The 24,982-nt window shown below is 37.7% G+C and overlaps 1 long non-coding RNA gene across 6 annotated transcripts; it reads left to right on the top strand.

Moving 5' to 3' along the window:
* Positions 1-754: 754 nt before the first annotated feature.
* Positions 755-5,652, top strand: LOC113335780. 6 transcript variants are annotated; one of them, XR_003353471.1, is made up of 8 exons: positions 755-1,186; positions 1,296-1,427; positions 1,536-1,554; positions 1,641-1,764; positions 2,351-2,447; positions 2,852-2,994; positions 4,612-4,754; positions 4,911-5,652. It is a non-coding gene; the product is annotated as an uncharacterized LOC113335780 (long non-coding RNA). The 6 variants fall into 6 exon arrangements; XR_003353474.1 differs by having other exon boundaries at positions 1,296-1,432; XR_003353476.1 differs by having other exon boundaries at positions 755-1,194.
* Positions 5,653-24,982: the final 19,330 nt, after the last annotated feature.

The following is a 24,982-nucleotide window of genomic DNA, read 5'->3' as shown; positions in this document are numbered from 1 at the left end:
CAATAGACTCGGCCTAAGAACTAAAACTTATGTTCTTTTTGCAGAGAGACTAGTTTTTTTCTAAGTGAAACAAGAGACCCAGAAAACCCTAGAAATCAAAGTATAGTTCATGTATAAGTTCTACAAATCTATAATCTCAGGTATGAAAAACCCGTATTTCAAAAATCAAAAGTATCTTTGATTTTGTAAACCCTAGAATTCGGATTTGTAATCTTGCTTTCGGTTTTTCTCAGAAGAAGATTCAAACACAAAGGAAAACCTAGCTTAGCCTCCCTAGAAAAACTCCTTCAACTATTTGATCTCAAGATTTCCCTCATTTTCTTCTCTCAAAATTTCTGAACAAATCGGTATTTGGTCCGTCTCATGGCTGTGGTTGCTCTAATAGACTCGGCCTAAGAACTAAAACTTACTCCCTCCGTTACTTTTTAATACGTCAGTTTCTATAAATAAATATTTCAAAAAAATAGGTCAGTTTCCTAATTGAGAAAGTCAAATATTACTTTAATTTTTTGGGACCACTTTTCTTTTAACTTCTTTTGATGACAAGTGTTATGTGGATCATTTCACTTATTTCTTTGGCTGACAAGTGTCATGGGGACCATTTCACTTCATTTCTTTTATTGACAAGTGTCTAGAAAACCACTTTCAATAATTAGTTCTCTTAATTTCCTTAATTTTATCATAAAAAGAAACTGGTCCTATTAAAAAGTAACGGAGGAAGTACTATTTTCTTTTTGAAGAGAGACTAGTTTTTTTCTAAGTGAAACAAGAGACCCATAAAACCCTAGAAATCAAAGTATAATTCATGTATAAGTTCTACAAATCTATAATCTCAGGTATGAAAAACCCGTTTTTCAAAAATCAAAAGTATCTTTGATTTTGTAAACCCTAGAATTTGGATTTGTAATCTTGCTTTCGGTTTTTCTCAGAAGAAGATTCAAACACAAAGGAAAACCTAGCTTAGCCTCCCTAGAAAAACTCCTTCAACTATTTGATCTCAAGATTTCCCTCATTTTCTTCTCTCAAAATTTTCTCAACATGTTTCATACATTTCTGAACAAATCGATTAAGTTGTTCGATTTTGGCTCTGGTGATGGTGAAGTAGAAGTCAATACCCTCGAATAAAAAATCAATTTCAACGGTAATCTATGCTGTCAATGACAAAATCCTTCTCGCGATTAATTGGGTAATTATGTATGACTGTTCTTCATCATCTTCGATCTCTTAGGGTAAATTTTCAAGCTCTTGATTTTCTCGTTAAAAGTTTCGATTCAACTGTTGTTTTTATTGATTAGGGTTGCGATTTACTTCATCTGGTTCCTATTGTGATGATACAAAAGACATGATAGTATCAGAAAGTCCTATGATTCCTGGTGATGATGGTGTGGTGGTGGTGATGGATAATTTTTTCAAATGAAAGATTTGAGGTGAGGTTAGTTTGTTATGATGGAAAGATTTGACATTTGAATTCTGTCTTTGTATCTTTAATTTGGGTTTTAGGGGTTTTCTGATATCATGAGTTGATGTTGTTTCAGTTTGGGTGGTGGTGAAAAGGTATGTATAGGCTTACTGGTTGGTCCGTCTTACTCATTAAGCGATGAAAACTTTCAAATATAACCTCAAATCTTTTATGTGATCAGCTTCTCTTTATGGTTGTTACCCTTCCTGGGTCATCTTCAGTGACATTCACTGAATTGTTACCAACTTGCTGATTTTGAGGTTTTTGGGCTTAGAGATCTCTTGGAATATGCTTTTGGATTCCAGGTACTTGTGTCAGCGAGTACACAAATTTTCCGTATATTCATTGTCAAGCTTCTACTAGTACTATTTATACTTATTTGGCATATTTACCTCATGCTTGGCTATGTTGTTGGAATGGGTGCTTATGAACTGTTTTTCATCTTTAGAGTGTACATAGGCTAATTACTTTTCTCCCAGCTTATGATGATTTGAGAGTAACTACTGCAGAAATTCGACCAATAACGTTCATCCTACCAAGATCTGCCGAATGATCCATGCGAAATTTAACATATGCGGCAATTATTATTTTTCACTACTATCTCGATTCTCTCGTAACTAAATGTAGCGGCAAGTTACGTTTATTTTATTGATTCTATTCATGCATAGCATATCTGCCTTCCAAATGTAGTCATTTTTACAACAACAACAACAACCAAGCCTTTAGTCCCAAACAAGTTACGGTAGGCTAGAAACGAAAAAACCCTTATGAACATATTTTTGCAAGGTTTCTCTCTTTGATATATCATGGCATTGGTTTCTCTTTAAGGAAATATATTTGTAGTCAATCCTTGATCTGTATTTTATTTTATTTCGAAATCATTGTGTGCAGAATGACAGTATCATTGTCAAGAGCTCAGCACGACAATTCAATTCTTTTTGTTGCAAATGCACAGACTCGTCTTGTGATAACTGCACAAGTTGAACCAGTAAGTTGCACCCAGATTAAACAAAAGTTTTGCCATTCAAACTTGTGTTCTATTCTCTTTTGGTATTTTGCGCTTCACTATGTTATCATCAAATGATACTGGGTTATGGAGGGGAATGTGAGTCATGTGTGCACCGTGAATACCTCTAAAAAATTCAAGATCGCTATTGAGTGGATTTTACCTGGGTTGCTTTGCTTTTTTTGTATGCTCTTTGGGTTCTGCATTGTCTACGTAGATATATTTCTGTCAGATCCTTATTTTGTCCTTTTATACTGGATCCAAATTATACATTTAATGGTACATTCCTAGCATGCCTCAAAGAACACTTTCTAAGATCAATTTAATATACTTCTGTAATGTGTATAATTCTGTAGCTTAGTCATTGGAAGTATGTGTCTACGCAGGGTGTCGCTGATACTGATCAATCATTCTTTCACACTCGTTTATAGTACATCATAAGCACATCAGATGGTGTGACTGAGGTTTTCTTAACAGTGCTTGATATGTACATCAGATGGTGTAAATGCGCGCTCCTTGTTTGGAACAGGTAATTCTTAAATTGTGAATCCCTGTGTATTCTCAAAATCATTTTGTGCTCATATGCCAAACTAACTCTCTGGATCCTGACTGATCACTTAGTCCTATTTATCTATTAACTACTATTGAAACTAGCATACCTGAATTCAGATTTTCTGAAATTACGATTTAGTTTTTCTTTAGTAACTGCCACATATATGTGCATTTACCTTGGTAAGCTGTCTTATCATTAATTCAATCATTATGCATTGATATGAAAAAGGAATCAACCTGGTTTTCTGAGGTAGCACGTACCATAGGGCTGCTGGCCTCTTTATCATGAACGATGAAGTCCTAAGTGTTCTAATTTAGTCTATGTATTCTGTATTCATAATGTCCCTGAGTGTTTGTGAATATCCTTACACCCTTCTTAGACTGGTGTTTCTTTGATATGAAGATGATAAAAGAGCTGAATCTGATATTGGACCATGGCGAGGCGCAATCAGCTGTTAGCTGTAGTGGGGATAATGATTCTTTGTTTGTCCCAACTTTTGCGGTCATGTGCTTCTTAGAGAGTAAGCTGTTCAGGTGTTACCATGTTAGCGATATGGTGGAAACATGAGTTAGATTTATGTTGTTTTAAGTTAGAGGTTTATTTAGAATTCAAAAAATTTACCTGGATTTAAGTAAAGGGTTTGTTGATTCATGCGTGTATCGCGAATTCGCCATGTTTTTGTCTATGCTGGTTGTATGTTGCGATGGTCAGGTGTATGTTGCGATAGTCATATTTGTCTATGCTAATTGTAACTCTGCCTGTCAGGTGTATTTTGTGATAGTCATTTTGGTTACATATTTATGTCTTCCTGTGTATCTAGCTTCTCAACACCAGTAGTTGCAGGGAAGCTTAAGATAGTTTAAGGGTTTATATTTGGTGGAAGTATCTTAGCTTCTCAACATCAGTAGTGCGAGTTATTTCAGATCTTCCATATGCGCTATGGTTTTGTTAAAGACGACATTACCTTAAGTGCAGACCCTTCTGCTATTGATACTTGTTGCTCTTAGTTCTTACTTCTCGTTGTGGAGTTAGGGTGTTGATCCAAGTATAAGGGGTGAGGTTTGGGCTTTTCTCATTAAGTTATTATTCCTAACTATTATGAATTAGCGTAGTCTAATGGATTGGATCGCTGTTGGTCTATCCTCATCCCTGTCAGCATTTCACCTTCTTTAGTTGTAATGTAGCATCCCTTTTTTGGAGTCTCCAGTAAATTTCTTTTCTTCTGAACTTGTTTCTTGTGTATCTTTAGTTAAAGTCAGAACTTATTATTCTTAGTTGATATGCTGATGCTACTGATGGATTAATGATGCATGGAAAATGCCTGGCCTCGGTGTTTCCTCTAACCTGGTGGCACATTTCCATATAAATTCCCGAGCCCTACTAGGCTTATCTGCTTTAGGTGTTTGTAAAGGAATATAATCTTCTTGCAAAATGCTTACTGCAAAAGCTTATATATCGAAACGGGATCAGAAATTCTTGGATTTGGCTGTGCTGTTCAACTACAGAATTTCTAGATTATTTTATTTTATATTCAAAGAAAAATGTTCGCTTGCGGAGTTAGTAACATCTCTTGCCTTGATTTTGTCCTGACAGGACATTTGAAGAAGCTGTTTTGAATTTGGGTAGTGTAGTTTCAGTTATTTAGCACTTCACTCCTACCACAGTTAATTTATTAGTGAATGGTAAAGGTTATTGGAAGGGCACCTTGCTCATTGAACATTTGGCGGACCACCCAGGTACCTGTGGTCATTAGCATTTGGATATTGTATTTTCTGTATACCAGATATGATTTATGCTATTCTTTTTGTTTACTTTTTAGCACACACTACTTTAACTGAGTCTGTGTTAAAGCCTGGGCATGAATTTGATCTACTTTTGTCTTTTGGTTATAGGTAAGCTCCCAGGTGTAGGTTGTTTACGGTTCAGGTCAACGACATCCCATTAGGAAACTTCTAAATATTATAATGTTTATTTCCGTGTATACTCTTTTAATTAGCTAAAAAAAAGCAGGCATCTAGTATAAAGTGAATGTAACCGGTATAAGTAAGCCTGGTGGATTTGAGAGGACGCCCAAGGTATCTAATATGTAAGGTTGCAATTTCACATCCAAATTATTGTCGACTAGCAAAAGAAAGAGCTGGCATCAGATACAGAGCATAAGACTGAGCTCTTGAGAAAGTACTACGAATGTTCTTTAGGACGGTGGCAGTACTTGGGTTGCTTTAATGTAAACCAACAAAACCAACAAATTTGTCCGTAGATCAGACATGGGTGATAACAGGGTCTTTGTATAAAAGAGAGGACTTCTCCTCTGGTCACACTCTTTCACTCACTCTATCTTGATTAAACAACTTAGAGCTCAAGCAAGAGAGAAAAGAAAACCCGACCTAAATCTGATATTCATATTTTTGAGTTACATCCTTAAAGCTGTGAGATGTTCTTAAAAAGTGTATTGTTGTTTGCAAGTGGGTTTCTCCATTGAAGTTTGTCTTTGTTGTTGAATTAAAAGGAGATTTGTGGCTAGTATTTCTGAGAATAGTAGTTTGTCTCATTCTAAGAGTTCAACATCTCTAGATTTTTTTCATATTGATAATATGAATGTCAAGATGACATGCCATCTTGTAAGTTGGATGATACCGACTATCTTGTTCGGTCTTATTATTTACATCGCTGGTCTTATTATCTAACTGGAAGCATGTCCAACAACCACATACCCTATATATGAGCCTTGGGTGGAAGAAAAAGCCCTAAAAATGAGATTCAATGTCTCTTGATCTAAGGAGTAGTTTTATGCGCCTAGCAACAACAAAACAAGTATGGAATGCAATTGCTCAGATCCATGTGGTGAGCGATGTGGTTTTGGAAGTGATAAGAAAAAGTTTGTTTCTCAGACTTGTGAAAGATGATTTTTAGACTCAAATCCTAATAATTAAACTAAAAAACTCAAAACAACGTTGGTATTAAGATTATATAAAGCACCGAAACTCGGGATTTCACCATTAACCAATTGAGTGGTTCAATATAATCGTTATTCATGCAATTCTTTATGTTTAAAGTGACTATTATTTTGCAAAAGTAGATTTTCAAAGTAACAATTGTAAATCAAAATCATAAAACATCAAAAACCCTAGGCTAAGCATGATCTTTCAAAAAGAAATTACAATTGCTTAATAAAAATCATTAAATCAATTTTTAATCAAAGCAAACAATATACCACTTTTCTTAGAACAATGGATTCCCCCGCCGCCTCATCAAAGGGGTTTAGCTCCTCATGTTAGTCACTTGCTTAAAATATTCAGGGATTCTGCAACGCTGTAGAGGCGCTACAGATCGAGTGTTACAAAGGAAACCTTAACTAAGTGTTGCAACCCCGAAGATAAACCTTGCAAACATTGTTACAAAACTGTTAAATTTGAATGAATAGACCACGGAATGAACGACAGCCCTGAGCAGCATAAAAGATTTCCTACAACTCTTGATTTCTCCATGTTCTTGACTCTAAACTCCACCAAACTTCTTCTATAACTTTTGTAACCTTGTCTGAGACTCGACCACGCTTTTTACACCCCACAAAACTTAAAAATTCCGATTAAATTTTTTCTTTTCTTTCTGTCCAAGTCACGGCAATAATCTCTCTGCCAATTTGATTCACGCGTTTTTGGACTGTCCAGCTCCTCTCGAACTATTTATTAGATACGTATCTTAAAAATCTTATGTTTCCTTAAACCTCTCGGAGTTTCCAACAAAATCAAACAGAAAAACCTGAGAAAGTTTATCTACCCTTTTCTGCTTCAACTCGATTATCTAACCAAATCCAACCCAATCAAACACCCATGCATGCCAGCATTGTATATCCATAACAAGTCCAACCCATGAAAATCAGTGATTGAGTCTCTCAAAAACTCTTCCAAAACTCGAACCCTAAATCTACAACCTGGTTTCCCGCCAAAATCCGAATTCAAATTGGAAAAGAAGATGGTGTCCCCCTGTCCGCTACTAGAGTTCCTTTAGCACGTGTAATGTCGGTGCCCTTATCTAAAGTGAGTGTTCCTTTAACACTATTCAAGCCAATTTTTTTCCAGACATATTTAATTTCCAAAAATACACACACATAAAACACTGTAATAAGTAGAAAAAATTAGCACTATCTATATATAGAATCGAGACAAATCAGACACAAAAAATGTGTCTATCAGTAAGTCATGATGTTGCACAGATCTATGATTTGAATCGTCGAACTATAGAGACACGATAGAATAATCAAATCTTGTCGGCCTAGTATAATTCTCTTCAAGCTCTATGGAAAGAGCTTGATTTCCTCCATCGATGTGACATGGAGTGTGTAGCTGATACAACCAAGTTACAAAAGAGAATTCAAAATGGTCGAATCATTGAGTTCCTTGGTGGTCTAGACTATGATTTTTACCCCATCAGGATTCAAATATTGGGAAAGGATCTGAAAAAGCGGGGGTCTAACAACACCACCCAATATTTCGATTACCAATCTGTATGGACTAACTCCGAAACATTTACTAGAGAATCAACTAGACAGTCAGACTTAATCTAGATAAAAGTATCTCAAGGAGTTAATATCTCTCTCTTGTTTTGATTCACTCAAGCTAATAAGAATCAGCGAGTCTATAATCAAACACAAGGAATAACTTGGACGGTACCAAAGGCCAATATCCAAGGATCAATCAATATCAATCAACAACCAAAGGTCGGATTTCCAATTGATTGATTCATACGCACAACCTGTATTATTTCAATTATATAAACAAATATAACACTACACCATTTTCAGGATTTTGTCACATGTTATACTTGTTACTGATTGAATTTGTAACGGTGATAACAATACTAAATAGGCCGTTATTAATAATTGTGATGGTGTTTTGTAACGGTTTTATCTGTGACAATAGCCAGATACAGTCACATATAAAAAGCGTTACAATAATTAATAACCACAAAATACCTAATTTTATGATTGCGACACGTGTCATATTTGTCACATATATCTTAACGGTTTTAACTGTTACTCTCTATTTACAACAATTAGTTGAATGACACGTCACAATATTTGTTGACGCGTGTTATTCTTAAGAGGATGACACGTTTTTTTTAATTACATTTCTTGTCACAGCTAAACCCGTGACAATTTTTAACTCACAATTAAAAAAAAATGGGTAGCCCAGACCATTTTCATGGATCCGGGATTCCAATCTACATGCCTTGGTCTCGATGATGGACCTGCACTCTCCGTTTACGGGCCTGAACTACAAATAAACCCCAAACTGGATTAAACCTGAATTTTCTAGTTTACAAACATGCAATACAATTAAACCTGAAACACAACTGCAATCTATTCTCTTTCAATCTGCAATTCATACATATCAATCTACAATCCCTAACCTCATCATAACTTCAAAAGATGGATAAAGTTCTCCAATCTCTTCATACATATTCCACACACACATTTTATACTGCAACTGCTCCAAAGACCACCATAATCTATCTTCCGAGCCTTTGCCATGTGTAGGATCAAGCAAACACTCGTGAGATGCAAAGCCCAACTTCAATAAGGACAACTGCAGATCACAATGTGACAAGAAGCTACAAGAGAACAAAAATATACAAATGAATGATAATGATTTTTTTAGTTTATTACATGTATCATACCATGTAACGAGCTTAGATAAATCTATCATTTAACATAATTCTAGACCATTAATCAAAACTATGACAACCCCAGCAAAGAGTACGAAAGGAAACAAGTAATAGCAACACTACTTAGACGAACACATAGTTAAACATGAATGGTATGCTTGAAGAAATCAGCGTACAAGTATACAACTAAAAGGTGTACAAATTTGTTGGTTCAATAACCAATACCGCACATTCTACGTGCACACAACCTACCCATGGGAAACTAAGTAACTACAAAAACACATAATGAACTTGCCAAGAGCAGAAATTTACCGAATATCAAAGTTCCAAAATGGTATCAGTGCAAGTTCTTAACACCACCTGTAGTAGGCGCAGACCTACGAGCAATCTAGTTGCATCACCTCGCCTTCATGAACACAGCTAAACCGGGATTCCCTACAAAAAAGATAGTTTGTATTTCATATGAAACACACATTTAATAAGAAGTCAACATTATTGATACGTTTTATAAGTAATCAAACAACTTTAAGTCACAGACAAAAAACTAGGAGACATTTACCTGCCAGATACACACAATCTTGCCTCATATGCATGTGTGGGCTTGTATATTTATGTGGTCTCCCACATCCAAAATAACCGCTTCGTCTGTGAAGCGAATTCTCTTGTAAGTGACAATTTCAACGCTTGGACTCTACAAGTAGAAGTTAATACAACCATTTATATCCAATTTAATACAGAACGCATACACCCAATTCAAAAAGTCCTCGCTTGTAATAAACTATCCATGTAAACACAGCTGTAAGTCTATAGAAACTTGAAAAGGTGTTCACAGAACAGGGGAAGAGACCAACCATTTACTAAAACTATGATATTGTATTTTAGGAATTCAAGAACAAAAATTAAAAAAATAGTAAAAAAAATATTGAATAAAGTCATTACCTGTCTGTCATGATTGAACACCAACTCAAAAGCATCATGATTTGTGAAGTCTTCAAAATGCGAACAAAGTTAAGGTATGTCGGCAGAATTCTGAACTAATGGTATTGGAAATACGAATCAACAGGAAAAAACTAAGCTAGGCAACATTAAGGAACAAATTTTGCCCTTGTATTTTAATACACTGACCTAACATCAACATGGCATGGAGGCACACAAAGAAATCCTTATATACATGCATGACCCAAACAAGTCTACAAGGCTGTAATATTTAGTTTCAGCATTTATTGTACAACAGAACCAAAGATTGGGTACACAGAGGATGCGGACTATTTTCACACATTTTCATCAATCACAAACATACATGCGCCTGTCCATGAAAATCACAGTGTCGTGTATTGAACTATTATCACTCATATTATATGTAGCATTCATAAGTCTGGTATACACACAGAGGATATGGGATCAAAATGCTTCAAACATTTTACCTCCTTGTATGCCCATTTTTATAAACCACAAACATGCATTTTCAATAAATTTTCAGAGCCATGTATTAGGTTAATATCATTCACATCTAGATGCAGTATTTAATGATAATTACAGAAGATATGGGATTTACACAGATCTTAAATGCAAGTAGGTCAATCAATTGTGAGTGGTCAAGAGAATTGCTTTCACACCAACCTTAAATCCCATCCTAAGGTGATCGACATACCTTCAGTTCGAAGATCATATGGATTATAGGTTATAAGAATTGCCTACAGTAAAACTACTGTTTAACAAATAAATTACTTTTACTAATTGTAGGATAGGCGGTAATGAAATGATTAAACTACTGGACTATGTGATGAGTGCCAAATATTGTATATATTTATCCCTTTTTGTTGGCATTTTAACTCATCTTTTGTGCATTAATTCTACATTTTATCCCATATTCTGTATTTTCATTGTTTTCAAGAATAAATATTTTTATTAATTAATTTTGCATTTTTAGGTAATAAATAAAGTTCGGATGAGTCGCGGAGCGAAAAGAGCAGAAAAGTAGTGAAAAGCCGGGAGAAATTACGCAAGGAAGCCGCGAAGAATGGTGCGCACAACCTCATTTTCTACACACAAAAGCGCCTCCGTTCTCAGCCATCAGATCAGTTCTCAGAAGCATCCGAGGGTCGCTCCTTCATAGAGCATCAAAATCTGAAGTCTCTGCCGAGCACCACAGCGCTGAAATTCCAAGCCTCCAGATTAGATGGTAGTTGAATCCAACGGTCGCTCCCTTGCTGTTCATCAACGTTTGATATCTCCGCCTTACACTACAACACCTAACCCCATCTAGAGCCGTTAACTTCGTTGTATCAAAAAATCTGACGGTCGCTCCTCGCTTGCCTCCGCATCACCGTCCGATCTACCTACCAGCTCCACATCCCACGGCTCATCCTTGCTGTTCATCCAATTTGATGAAGCCGCCTAACACCCTAGAAACCAAACCCTATACCAGCCACCCAAACACACCCTTCTCCCAAACCATCGAGCCCCTTTCTTCTCCACCTTACCCTGCGGCAGACCCTTCTCCCCTGTCGCCTCTCCCTGCAACCGTACCACCACCTTCTTCACCTCCACTGCCACCACCACACCTCCACCATCATCACCCTATCGACCAACAACCTAAACCCATCACTACTATCATCCCCCCCTCTTTCTAGCCCCCTATTTGATTGATTTTTCTTCTCACCCTTTCTCTGAAACCCTAGAAGAAAAATCAATCGATTAGGCGAGTCTAGAATAGCAATTGGCGCGTGGGAATGGAGCAGGAGAGTCAGAGGAAGGATGGGTCGACGTCAATTTGAAGATTAGGTAAGTTAATTTCACTGTTGGAATTTGGAGATTTTTCTATAAACCCTAATTGTATAATTTAGGGATTTGGGTATAAATAGGTATTGTTGGGTTGTAACTGTGCACATCTCTGGGCTAGCCAGTGAACAAATGTTTTAGTTTTCATTTTATTTCATATAGCAGTTACATTTTCAGTTCATGTGGAATGTGTGTTATACATAAAAATTGACTGTGAAGTGTGCTGTTATCATGTGGAGCATGTGTGTATGTGTTAATATCATGATTACAAGCATGTTCATGTTCTAATTCTTTTGCTAGGGCTTAGAGGAAGCTCCTGATCATATGCTAGGATAGTAAATGTATATGTATTGTCTTGAAATGCTTTAACTGCCTTAGGATTAATGAAATGCCATTTGAGTTACTTCACTTGTGATCAGCTGTGCTGTTAGAAGACAGCTGATGCTAGGAGTGCAGCTAGGTCAGTTGTAAGAATTTAGTCCATTAGAGAGATTGCCTGAAGTTCAGTTAGCTAGTTGAGCTAAATACTTGTGATCAGTTGTGCTGTTGAAAGACAGCTGATGCTAGGGGTCATTTAGCAAGGTTAGTTTCTCTATCCTTCTTTGTAATCTTTCATGAAAAAAACAAGACATACATTGCATCACAATTTCCTTAGCCTAGGGTCAGGTAGTGGAATCAAAAGCCTTAGTACCCTCCCTTGAACTCAGAAAACCTTAGAAACTCCCCAAAGAGAACTTTAGCAAATCCTCCAAGTCCCTGTGGACAAACCCCTATTTACTCTTTCTTGCTTCAACTTCCCTGTATACTTGCAGGCTAGTTTGTAGGTCTTTTCCCTTTACACCAAGTTTTTGGCGCCGCTGCCGGGGACTCGGTAGCGGTTTGCTTGTTTTCTGCTTGTTTCCTGTTTTCTGTCTCGTTTTTGCTTCACTAAGTGCATTGCCTTGCACTACCTTGCACTGCTGCAAGTGCTGCTGCCAAAGCCAAAGCCAAAGCCTGCTTTCTCTGCTGCTGGGCTTGTGCCAACTCTCTGCTGCTGGGCTCTGAACCAACTAAGCTGGGCTTGAACCAACTGAGCTGGGCTTCGCTGCAGATTCTGCTGGGCTCTTCTCCACCTGAGCTGCTTAGGACGATCCTAAAGCCCAACTGGGCCTGTGCAACCAAAAAGGGATAAAAAGCTCAAATTTGGGCTCCCTCCAAAAATCAAGTAAGCCTAACCCATGAGCTAACCCATCTGGGCCTCATTAAATTTATCTGGGCTTGTATTTAAGTGTTTATATTTGGGCCTGTAATAATTTTATTTTTCTTTTTCTTTATTTTCTATTTGGGCTTGTAATAATTTTTCTTTTTCTTTTTCTTTTATATGCTTGTAATTATTTGTTGGTTATTTTTCTTTTCTTTTGTGGGCTTGCATTTTATTTTGGACTATAGGTTTATACCCCAATCATTGGGCTCCTAACCTTAAAAAAAAAAAAAAAAAAAAAACCAAGAACCAAAACCCTTTTTTTTTTTTTAGTTGTTTGGGCTTTTTGTCCCAATTAATCCAAAATTTCTCTAAACCCATTGTGAAACCAAAACCCAACTAAACCAAATTTTAGGTCGTGTTTTTCTTTGACTGTGGGCTTGTTAGATGTTAGTTCATCGATCAATGATCTTGTTAGGATATGGTTGTGACCTTTAGAGACCAATCAAACCGACTAATTAGAGTCAATCCAATAGACCCAATTGACATACCCACATCCTCCGAGGAAAACACACCGGACCAACCTGAGATAATGGAAGAACCCCGTAGCCTCAAGGATTACATGTACCCCACAAGGACAAGCCAACCCTCGTGCATTGTTTTACCAGAAGCTACTGGTCATTATGAGCTAAAATCGAGCACAATACAAATGCTTCCCGTGTTTAGAGGAATTGAAAATGAAAACCCTTACCATCACGTGAGAGAATTTGAGGAGATTTGTGGAACTATACGTTTCACTCAGATGTCTGACGAAACCCTAAAATTGAGACTATTCCCTTTTTCTTTGAAGGAAAAGGCCAAGTCATGGCTGTATGCCTTACATCCACAGTCAATTAGGACATGGGACAACCTCACGAAAGAGTTTTTCAAAAAGTTCTTCCCTAATCACAAGACTGCGACAATTCGTCAAAATCTGAACAGCTTTGTACAATTAGAAGGTGAAACCTTAGCTAGATATCTTGAGAGATTCAATGAATTGTTGCTTAAGTGTCCCCATCATGGTTTTGAGAAATGGAGACTTGTGCAAATTTTGTATGAAGGTTTAGATGTCTCCACCCGAACAATTGTAGAGTCTATGTGCAATGGACTCTTCACAGATAAAAGTGCTGATGACTCTTGGGCTTTCCTAATTGAAGTTGCTGAAAAAACTCAACAATGGGAGTCCATTCGTGAACCTAGAAAGACTACACCTGTAGATAAGGTCCATAGAATTGAGTCTAAATTTGAGGAAAATGCAAAAATGGCAACTAGCAAGAAGAATAGAAGCATTAGAACTTCAGAAAAACGTAAAACCTTCTACCACTGCTTTCTGTGAACATGTCGAAATGGCTATCTGTGATATATGTAACGGTTCTGACCATCAGGTCAGTGATTGTCCGGAAATGCATGCATTCCAAGAATCTAGGCTAGAACAGGCACATGCTATGTTTCAAAAACAAGAGCATAACCCTTATTCTCAGACCTACAACCCGGGATGGAGGAACCACCCCAATTTTTCATGGTCTAAAGGACCCATTCAAGGAGGACCATCTCAACCCACTCAAAGCTATCAAAACAATCAAGGCTATCAATACCCTAAAAATCCTCAACAGCAGTCGTACCCTCAATACACTGCTGACAAGAAATTGTCTAGCATTGAAGAGAGTATCAATCAATTGACCCAACATCTGATGAAGAATGAGAAAGCAACTGATCAACGAGTCTCCGCTCTAGAACTCCATATAGGTCAAATTTGCGATGCACTGAATACAAGAGAAAAGGGTAAACTTCCTAGCCAGCCCCAACAAAATCCAAAGAGGATATTTCAAGCAGGAACATCATCTTGCAACGAAACCTCACCCGATCAAGCTCATTCCATCACCACTCTCCGAAGTGGTAAGATTGTTGAGAACAATGTAGGCATACCAGAATCAAATGAATCTGAGCCAAGCATATCATTGCCTACACCACCAAAGAACACCTCCAACTTAGAAAAGGAACCTGAGTACATTAGCAAAGCCGACAATCCCAATGTTGTGAATACCCCTTTAACTCCTAATGTTGATGTTGCTCCATATCCTCAGAGGTTAGTTCTCCAACAGATAAGCACCCACTACAATGAGATGTTAGAACTGTTCAAAAGAGTCAACATCAACATTCCTTTTCTTGAGGCAATTAAGCAAATCCCTGCATATGCCAAATTCCTCAAAGACTTGTGCACTCAAAAGCGCAAGATTAATGTGCACAAACGTGCTTTCTTAGCTGAACAGGTGAGTTCCATCATTCTGAACAAAACTCCACCTAAGTTTAGGGACCCAGGTTGTCCAACAATTTCTTGCACTATAGGAAACCACATGGTCAGTAAAGCTTTATTAGATCTAGGTGCAAGTGTGAACCTCCTGCCATATTCTGTTTATGCGCAGTTAGGTCTTGGAGAATTGAAGCCAACACCCATAACTCTCCAATTGGCGGACCGATCCGTCAAAGTCCCTCGAGGTGTAGTTGAGGATGTCTTAATTAAGGTTGATAAGTTCTACTTTCCTGTAGACTTTATTGTCTTAGACACTCAACCTGTACAAAACCCGGATAGTCACATTCCTGTCATTTTAGGACGTCCTTTCTTGGCGACATCTAATGCGATCATCAATTGTCGTAATGGAGTGTTGAAGCTGTCTTTTGGGAACATGACTGTCGAGCTGAATGTGTTTAATGTTAGTCAACAGCATGTGAATCTTGATGATGAGGATGTACATGAGGTCAATATGATTGAGAGTTTGATACAAGATTCATTGACTGGCATTATGTCAAAAGATCCCTGGCAAGCATGTTTGGAAGATGTTAACTTGGAGTTGTATGATGATGAATACATTGGTGAAGTCCAATCTTTGATCGAATCTGTACCTCAAATGGACATCACTAAATGGCAGACTACAGTGGAACAACTCCCACTTTCTGAGAAGTCTGTTATATCTTCGGATGAGTCTCCTAAGGCCAAACAGGAATTGAAACCATTACCTGATACTTTGAAGTATGCATTTCTAGGTCCTTCTGATACTTTACCTGTTATCATTTCTTCACGATTAAACATAGAACAGGAAAACAAGCTTTTAGGAGTACTTGAGGAGCAGAAAGAAGCCTTAGGATGGACCATCTCAGATCTCAAAGGGATAAGCCCCACCATTTGCATGCAGCACATTAATCTGGAAGAGAATGCCAAACCGTCTAGGGAAATGCAAAGGAGACTTAATCCTAACATGAGAGACGTTGTTAAGAGTGAGATCTTGAAGCTACTTGATGCGGGTATCATATATCCGATTTCAGATAGTAAATGGGTTAGTCCCATTCAAGTTGTGCCTAAGAAGTCAGGCATTACTGTAGTTCGGAACGAAAAGAATGAGTTAGTCCCTTCACGTACAACCACAGGATGGCGAGTATGTATCGACTACAGGAAGTTGAACACAGTACCAAGAAAAGATCACTTCCCTCTTCCCTTCATAGACCAAATGCTAGAACGTGTGTCTGGACACAGTCACTACTGTTTTCTAGATGGCTTTTCCGGTTATAACCAAATTCACATTGCACCGGAAGATCAGGAAAAAACTACATTCACGTGTCCATTTGGGACATTTGCTTTTAGACGTATGCCCTTCGGGCTGTGTAATGCACCTGCTACTTTCCAGCGTTGCATGATGAGCATTTTTTCAGACATGATAGATAGTTTTCTCGAGATCTTTATGGATGATTTCTCTGTGTTTGGCTCTTCTTTTGACGAATGTTTGGACCATCTAGTCCTTGTGCTATCAAGATGTAAGCAAAAGAATCTGATTTTAAACTGGGAAAAATGCCACTTCATGGTGAAATCCGGCATAGTTCTAGGACACATCGTATCAGAAAAAGGAATTGAAGTAGATAAAGCTAAAGTCGATCTCATTCAACATTTACCCCAACCCCATTATGTGAAGGGGATTCGATCATTTTTAGGTCACGCCGGATTCTACCGGAGATTCATCAAAAACTTTAGCCAAATCTCTCGCCCTTTGTGTAACCTACTTGCCAAAGATGTTGTCTTTAACTTTGATGCTGCGTGTGTGAAGGCGTGGGAAGAACTCAAGACTCTCCTCACCTCAGCTCCTATTGTCCAACCACCCGACTGGGAATTACCGTTCGAACTCATGTGTGATGCCTCTGATTACGCCGTTGGCGCTGTTTTAGGACAGCGTGTTGATAGACTACCATATGTGATATACTATGCTAGTAAAACTCTTAATGATGCTCAACTCAACTATTCGACTACCGAGAAGGAGTTACTTGTCGTAGTATTTGCATTAGACAAGTTTAGATCTTATTTGATAGGATCTAAGATCATCATATACACTGACCATGCGGCTTTGAAGTATCTTCTTTCTAAGAAGGATGCTAAAGCTCGCCTTATTCGATGGATACTCTTATTACAGGAATTCGACATCGAAATCCGTGATAAGAAAGGTTGTGAGAATGTGGTTGCTGATCACTTGTCCCGATTAACTAGTGAGTCTATTGATGAATCTGAGCTGATTAGAGAATCATTCCCTGATGAACAACTGATGTCTGTGACAAACCTTCCTTGGTTTGCCGACATTGTTAACTACCTTGCTACAGGTAGAATGCCCTCACATTGGTCGAGACAAGACCGCTCCAAGTTCTTGGCTGAAGTTAAACATTTCCTTTGGGACGACCCATATTTGTTTAAGTACTGCCGAGACCAAATCATTAGGAGATGTGTACCCGACATGGAACAGAAAGATGTGATATCTTTCTGTCATGACCAAGCATGTGGAGGCCATTTCAGTGCCAAGAAAACCGCTGCAAAGATCTTGCAGTGTGGATTCTATTGGCCATCATTGTTCAAGGATTGCCATGATTATTGTGTTGCGTGTGAACGCTGTCAAAAGCTAGGAAGCATTTCGAGGAGAAACATGATGCCATTGAACCCCATTTTGATTGTGGAGATTTTTGATGTTTGGGGGATAGACTTCATGGGTCCATTTCCCATGTCTGACAGCAAGTTGTACATCCTAGTTGCAGTTGATTACGTTTCTAAGTGGGTAGAAGCCATAGCAACCAGAACAAATGACCACAAGGTGGTACTTTCATTTCTAAAGGAGAACATATTTTCACGTTTTGGTACCCCTAGAGCTATCATCAGTGACGGCGGTTCACATTTTCGTAACAAGTACTTTGAGTCTTTAGTACGCAAGTATGGCATAACTCACAAGGTTGCTACTCCGTACCACCCTCAGACTAGTGGACAAGTGGAAGTGTCTAATAGGGAAATAAGCACATTCTGGAGAAGACGGTCAACCCGTCCAGGAAAGATTGGTCATTGAGATTGAATGATGCTTTGTGGGCCTATAGAACAGCTTATAAGACACCAATTGGCATGTCCCCCTATCGTCTAGTGTATGGAAAGCCGTGCCATCTACCTGTGGAATTAGAACATCGTGCCTACTGGGCAATCAAAGAGCTGAACTTCTCTCTGGACGAAGCTGGAATTCAACGGAAACTTCAACTCAACGAGTTGGATGAATTGAGAAATGAGGCTTATGACAGTGCCAAGCTGTACAAGCAAAAGATGAAGATATTTCATGACAAGCGTATTCTACGCAAATCCTTCACTCCTGGTCAGAAAGTCTTGCTGTATGACTCCCGATTACATCTTTTTCCAGGAAAACTGCGTTCCAGATGGAAGGGTCCGTACCTAGTACGCACAGTTTTTCCTCATGGAGCTGTAGAGTTGGAGGATGTCTCCAACAAGAACGTTTTCAAAGTCAACGGGCAGAGATTAAAGCCATTCCTTGAGCCATTTCCACCCGACATTGAACCAACCAACCTGGAGGACCCAGTCTATGTGGACTAAACTGGTCCATTTTTTCCCTAAATAACCAAACAGTTTTCCAAATGTTTCCCTAAAAACCAAAATTTTCCGTTTTCCCATCAAAACCAAATATTTCCCAATAAAACCAAATTTTTTCCAAAAAGTCCAACCCCATTAAAAACCAAATTTTCTTGTAGATAATGTGTTAGTTAAATTTCCTTTTGTATATATTTTGTGCTCATCCATTGTGACTGCTAATATGATGGATTTTTGCCTTGAATAACGGAGTTTTAATCAAGCTGCCACCGTGCAATCGGGTATTCTCTCTCCTTTTACTCTACTCAGCATGCTCCTCTTCATATATTGTTTTATAATTCTTTCCATTTTGAAACATTGAGGACAATGTTTAGTTTAGGTTTGGGGGTATAGAGTAGATACCATGATAATTTGCATAATTGAAAACGAACTCCTCTTTTTTTGAAAAAATTGAAAAATTCCAAAAAAATTAAAAAAATCAAAATTCAAAAAAATTAAAAAATGAAAAATCATAAAAATGGAGCTCATTTACCTTGAAATGTTGACTCTTGTGCAAATATGTATTTTTATTAGGAGTCTTAGTCTAGATATTTAGGCACCCTGATTCTAGCACAATTCACATAGTGATAAGAAATTTGCACGCGCACGATCTACCAATACATGTATGGCCTCGATCTTCAAGGTGTTGGATAGGAAGTTACGATTGCCAATCACTTTAGAATACTGAACGAAACTGGACTAGCTTGTTCTTTGGTTGGTTGGGATAGAAGGTGGAGGTTACATTAAGAAAGACAACCATCGAATTTAACTGGGTGCATCAAAAAGGGCTACCTCTTGCAAAGTGTCATGTAATTTTTGTTTCCTTTTGTATGTATCAAAAGTGTATCAGTTCAAAAAAAAAAAAAAAAAAAAAAAAAAAAAAAAAAAAAAAAAAAAAAAAATCGAAATACAAAAAAAAAAAAAAAAAAAAAAATCAAGTATTTATCAATTCCATCTCTTGTTCCAAAAATAAAAGAGAATAGTCAATGTAAATAAGAGTCATGTAAATAGTCATCTTTGTTGTTTCGTTGTAATAAGCAAGGAGGGTGTATGCCATTGATGTACAACGCGAGAAATTGTGAAATACCTCCAACTCATTCACAATTCTCGTAAAGTCCGGACAGCTAGCTAGATTTCGACCTCAGTTCTTAGCCTGAGAAACTATCTCTTGGTGATTAGTAGTCATAACTTCAGATCTTTCTTTACACATGTGTAGATACACTTTACACTCTTATCACATGTCTTTTTTGTTATCAGTGCTAGGATTGTGCCTTCGATAGCTAGATTGACATCTCCATTTTGCTGTGAGCTTAAACTGTTTTGCACATGTCACATTTGATGGAATCTGAGCTTATATTTTGACCTAGAACTTTGTAGGTACGTTCTAAGCAAACCTTCACGAGACTTCAACTCGTCCACTAGGGACACTTAGTGGTTTAAAAGGCTTAGTGCATACGCTAAATGCATTCGAGAGACCAGCGACAGTGGTATAGTTAGGATTTCCTTAGTTTTGTTTTACTTGAGGACAAGTAAAATTCAGGTTTGGGGGTATTTGATGAGTGCCAAATATTGTATATATTTATCCCTTTTTGTTGGCATTTAACTCATCTTTTGTGCATTAATTCTACATTTTATCCCATATTCTGTATTTTCATTGTTTTCAAGAATAAATATTTTTATTAATTAATTTTGCATTTTTAGGTAATAAATAAAGTTCGGATGAGTCGCGGAGCGAAAAGAGCAGAAAAGTAGTGAAAAGCCGGGAGAAATTACGCAAGGAAGCCGCGAAGAATGGTGCGCACAACCTCATTTTCTACACACAAAAGCGCCTCCGTTCTCAGCCATCAGATCAGTTCTCAGAAGCATCCGACGGTCGCTCCTTCATAGAGCATCAAAATCTGAAGTCTCTGCCAAGCACCACAGCGCTGAAATTCCAAGCCTTCAGATTAGATGGTAGTTGAATCCAACGGTCGCTCCCTTGCTGTTCATCAACGTTTGATATCTCCGCCTTACACTACAACACCTAACCCCATCTAGAGCCGTTAACTTCGTTGTATCAAAAAATCTGACGGTCGCTCCTCGCTTGCCTCCGCATCACGTCCGATCTACCTACCTCCACATCCCACGGCTCATCTTGCTGTTCATCCAATTGATGAGCCGCCTAACACCCTAGACAACAACCCTATACCAGCCACCAACAAACACCCTTCTCCCAAACCATCGAGCCCCTTTCTTCTCCACCTTACCCTGCGGCAGACCCTTCTCCCTGTCGCCTCTCCCTGCAACCGTACCACCACCTTCTTCACCTCCACCACCATCATCACCCTCCTCACCCACACCAAACAACCAAACCATCTACTATCATCCCCCCCTCTTTCTAGCCCCCTATTTGATTGATTTTTCTTCTCACCCTTTCTCTGAAACCCTAGAAGAAAAATCAATCGATTAGGCGAGTCTAGAGTAGAAATTGGCGCGTGGGAATGGAGCAGGAGAGTCAGAGGAAGGATGGGTCGACATCAATTTGAAGATTAGGTGAGTTAATTTCACTGTTGGGGATTTGGGGATTTTTCAAAAAACCCTAATTGTATAATTTAGGGATTTGGGGGTATAAATATGTATTGTAGGGAACACTGTAGACATCTCTGGGCTAGCCAGTGAACAAATGTTTTAGTTTTCATTTTATTTCAAATATCAGTTACTTGTGATCAGTTCATGTGGAATGTTTTGTGATGCATAAAAATTGACTGTGAAGGGTACTGTTATAATGTGGAGCATGTGCATATGTGATAATATCATGATTATAAGCATGTTCATGTTCTAATTCTTTTGCTAAGGCTTAGAGGAAGCTCTTGATCATATGCTAGGATAGTAAATGTATATGTATTGTCTTGAAATGCTTTAACTGCCTTAGGATTAATGAAATGCCATTTGAGTTACTTCACTTGTGATCAGCTGTGCTGTTAGAAGACAGCTGATGCTAGGAGTGCAGCTAGGTCAGTTGTAAGAATTTAGTCCATTAGAGAGATTGCCTTAAGTTCAGTTAGCTAGTTGAGCTAAATACTTGTGATCAGTTGTGCTGTTGAAAGACAGCTGATGCTAGGGGTCATTTAGCTAGGTTAGTTACTCTATTCTTCATTGTAATCTTTCATGAAAAAAACAAGACATACATTGCATCACAATTTCCTTAGCCTAGGGTCAGGTAGTGGAATCAAAAGCCTTAGTACCCTCCCTTGAACTCAGAAAACCTTAGAAACTCCCCAAAGAGAACTTTAGCAAATCCTCCAAGTCCCTGTGGACAAACCCCTATTTACTCTTTCTTGCTTCAACTTCCCTGTATACTTGCAGGCTAGTTTGTAGGTCTTTTCCCTTTACACCACTATGCAAGTAAAATTTTATCACATTCTCCAGAACTAGCAGGACTTAAGAAAACTAACCTTAAAAAGAGTGCGTACAAGGTCATCAATGTCCGACAAAGATCCTAAACCTTCACCTTGCCAATGCAAACTAAATGTCAAATTTTAACAAGGAAATACATTCCTATATAGAAAATAGTTAACATGTTTATAATATGTATTGATCTTATAGAAAAACAACACATTATACACGTGCACATTCATCATATATGATTGTAAATTCAAAAGGTTAATTCTGTAAGTAAATAACAGTAGTTTATCGCAAGAAGGCTAATAAAGAACTAGCTATATGTGCTGACTGGATCTCAAACTGGGTCAAGACTCAAATTTAGGCAACCGATCTTACAAATTCTTACAAAGTTGGCATTTTTGAAAAGCAAATTCTTACAAAGTTGTTGAACAACTAAGCCCTGACCCTGCAACTACATCTGCCTGGTCAAAAAATCTTAATTACTAACAATCTTGTTCCTGACTACCTTATTTGTTTTAGTAACACTCGCAGCCTAAGAAAAGTGAACTAGTTTTATAAGATATGCCCGGTGACTGCAGGAGGTCAAAGGATATCCCTGTTAGAAAAATTAAGAAAAGATAAGTCATTATGGGACGCAGTTAAGTGCATCACATAGCTGAAGCTACAATATATCATAGCAAGGCAATAATTAGTGCTTTTAATGAAACCTATGTGAATATATGCTTGCAAGCTCAAGTCTTGCTATTAGATAAGAACACCTCTTTTTGAATTTCAAACATGTGATCTCAAAATGATGCAACTACAATCAGTAGAGATACAACATTTACTTACGGAATAAAAACTATTAACTCATGATCACCATCATTGTTTTCCAAAAGACCCTGTCATGAATCATGACAAAGAATATATAAAAAATATGTACAAAATAATCGTAGTTTGACAAGATATTGTTCATTAAGGATATCTCTCTATATTAAATCAAAGCAATCATTTCATATAATATCTAGTTATTAGTTCGCAAAGAATTTGAGCTAGTCATAATACCACATATAATCCAAGTTAATCCAACTATCCAAACAAATCTTCTCTAGTTAACTATGTTGGACACATACCGTTTAGCTCAGCCTACACATGTCTCATGAAAATCTATGATTGAGCACAATTAGCATGCCAATGTTCAAGGACATATAATAATCATTACTAGGAACAGTTCAAAACCAATTGTCTCAAGTAAAAATTTCTACGGACGGTGTTTAAAATCAGGCCGTCCCTAGAAGCCATCGGTTTTGTAATGACAGATAGTCCCACAAAAGATAGAGACAATAAAGAACACACCATTTCCCTCTTACGGTTAGCATAAACTACTGAGAGTCACTGTCTACTAATCCCTAAAGACAAGCTTAAATTTGCATATGCAGTAGTTGTACTTGGCATTAGGTATGACCAAAGACTTGAAAAAACAAAAATGATAACATGTTCCAGAATGTTGAGCACCCTACTATGACCGAAACATTAAGCACCGTACATAGTCCACAAACAATACAACTTCTTTCTCAGAAAAAATTAAGCAAAATAACCTAAGAAAGTTAAAACCAACAAGTCCCAAGACTAAAGAACCGCAACCTGCAAGATTATCATGCATTATCAACATAGCATCCCTACCACTACTGAAGAAAGCAAATTATACAATAAGGATTTTACCCTTTATCTATTCTTTCAGGATTTTTCTCAAACACTTAATGTGCAGTTATGTTGGTCTTATTGTTTCTTTCTACACCTTGATTTCCTCGAGGGACGAGGCGAAACTGCAGAAGAGAAAACTAATACACAATTATACCAATAACCATCCTACAATAAAAAAAAAAACAGATTTTCAATTAAAAACTAAAACCCAGAAAAATTAAATTCACTTAAACTAACCTCACCTCAAATCTTTCAATTGAAACAAATTACTCTTTTTTCTCATCACCACTACCACACCATCATCACCAGAACCTTGAATGGATTACAATCATAGTTATCTGAACATGATATGGTAGCATAGATTATGAGAAGAACTTGAGCGCTAATCTAATGAATCATATCACCTCAAATCCCTAGGCCCATTAGCTGCATTTACTGCCGACTTCGAGACCTGAATCACCCACCTAAAACAAAAACACAACAAACATTTCAGAGACTAGATGCAAATAAATTAGACATACTTATGCAATCAAAGAAATAAATCTCATATTTTGATGAAAAATTGAGCGAAAAAAATAATAGGAGTAAGAAATTGGGGGTTTGTTACAGACTCTTCAACTCTCTTCAGATCTAAACAAGTTAGGCTTCAAACTTCAGAAATCATTCTTCAATCATTATCAATCGTTATGAGTATGTATAATAATGGGATTTACCAGAGAAATAAGAGTACTAGGTTGGGTAAAATCGATCGTAACTGAAGCAAATCTACAGGTATTCGGTGCTGAAAAGAGATGATAAGGTAGAAAGGAATAATTTTTCCCTTCAAGTTAAACAAAAGGAAAAGAAACATAGAGATCTTTGGTACAGGGATGAGGGATTACAGTGGTGGTAGTGAGTGATTGAGTGAAGATTGTTGCGGCTGTCTTGATAGCAACTTAGGGTTTTCTTTCCGCTGGAGAAAGTGAGAAAGATAAGGATGAGAGAAAGGGGGAAATGAAGTGAGAGAAGATATACTTTGGGTTTTGATAGAAGTACTCGAGGTACCCAATTGGGCCCAATTGGCTAGGAGTTGAACTCCCAAGTTATAGGTTTAGGCCAAGTCCCATGATCTTCTAATCTAGCTGCTAGATTAGAAGACCACGTCAGCTAGGACAACCTCCTAAGTCGTATGGGATGTCTAATCTAGCAGCTATATTAGCAGTCCACGTTATCTGGGACCACTGTCCAGCGTTGTTTGGTTCAGCACTTTAAATCTCAGTCGTTAGATCAAATTTGGTAATTTTTGTGGTTCGTGTGATTTT

This window comes from Papaver somniferum, unplaced genomic scaffold, assembly GCF_003573695.1.
Source record: "Papaver somniferum cultivar HN1 unplaced genomic scaffold, ASM357369v1 unplaced-scaffold_15, whole genome shotgun sequence".
NCBI classification, from domain to species: Eukaryota; Viridiplantae; Streptophyta; class Magnoliopsida; order Ranunculales; family Papaveraceae; genus Papaver; species Papaver somniferum.
This window is presented reverse-complemented; position numbering and strand designations above follow the sequence as displayed.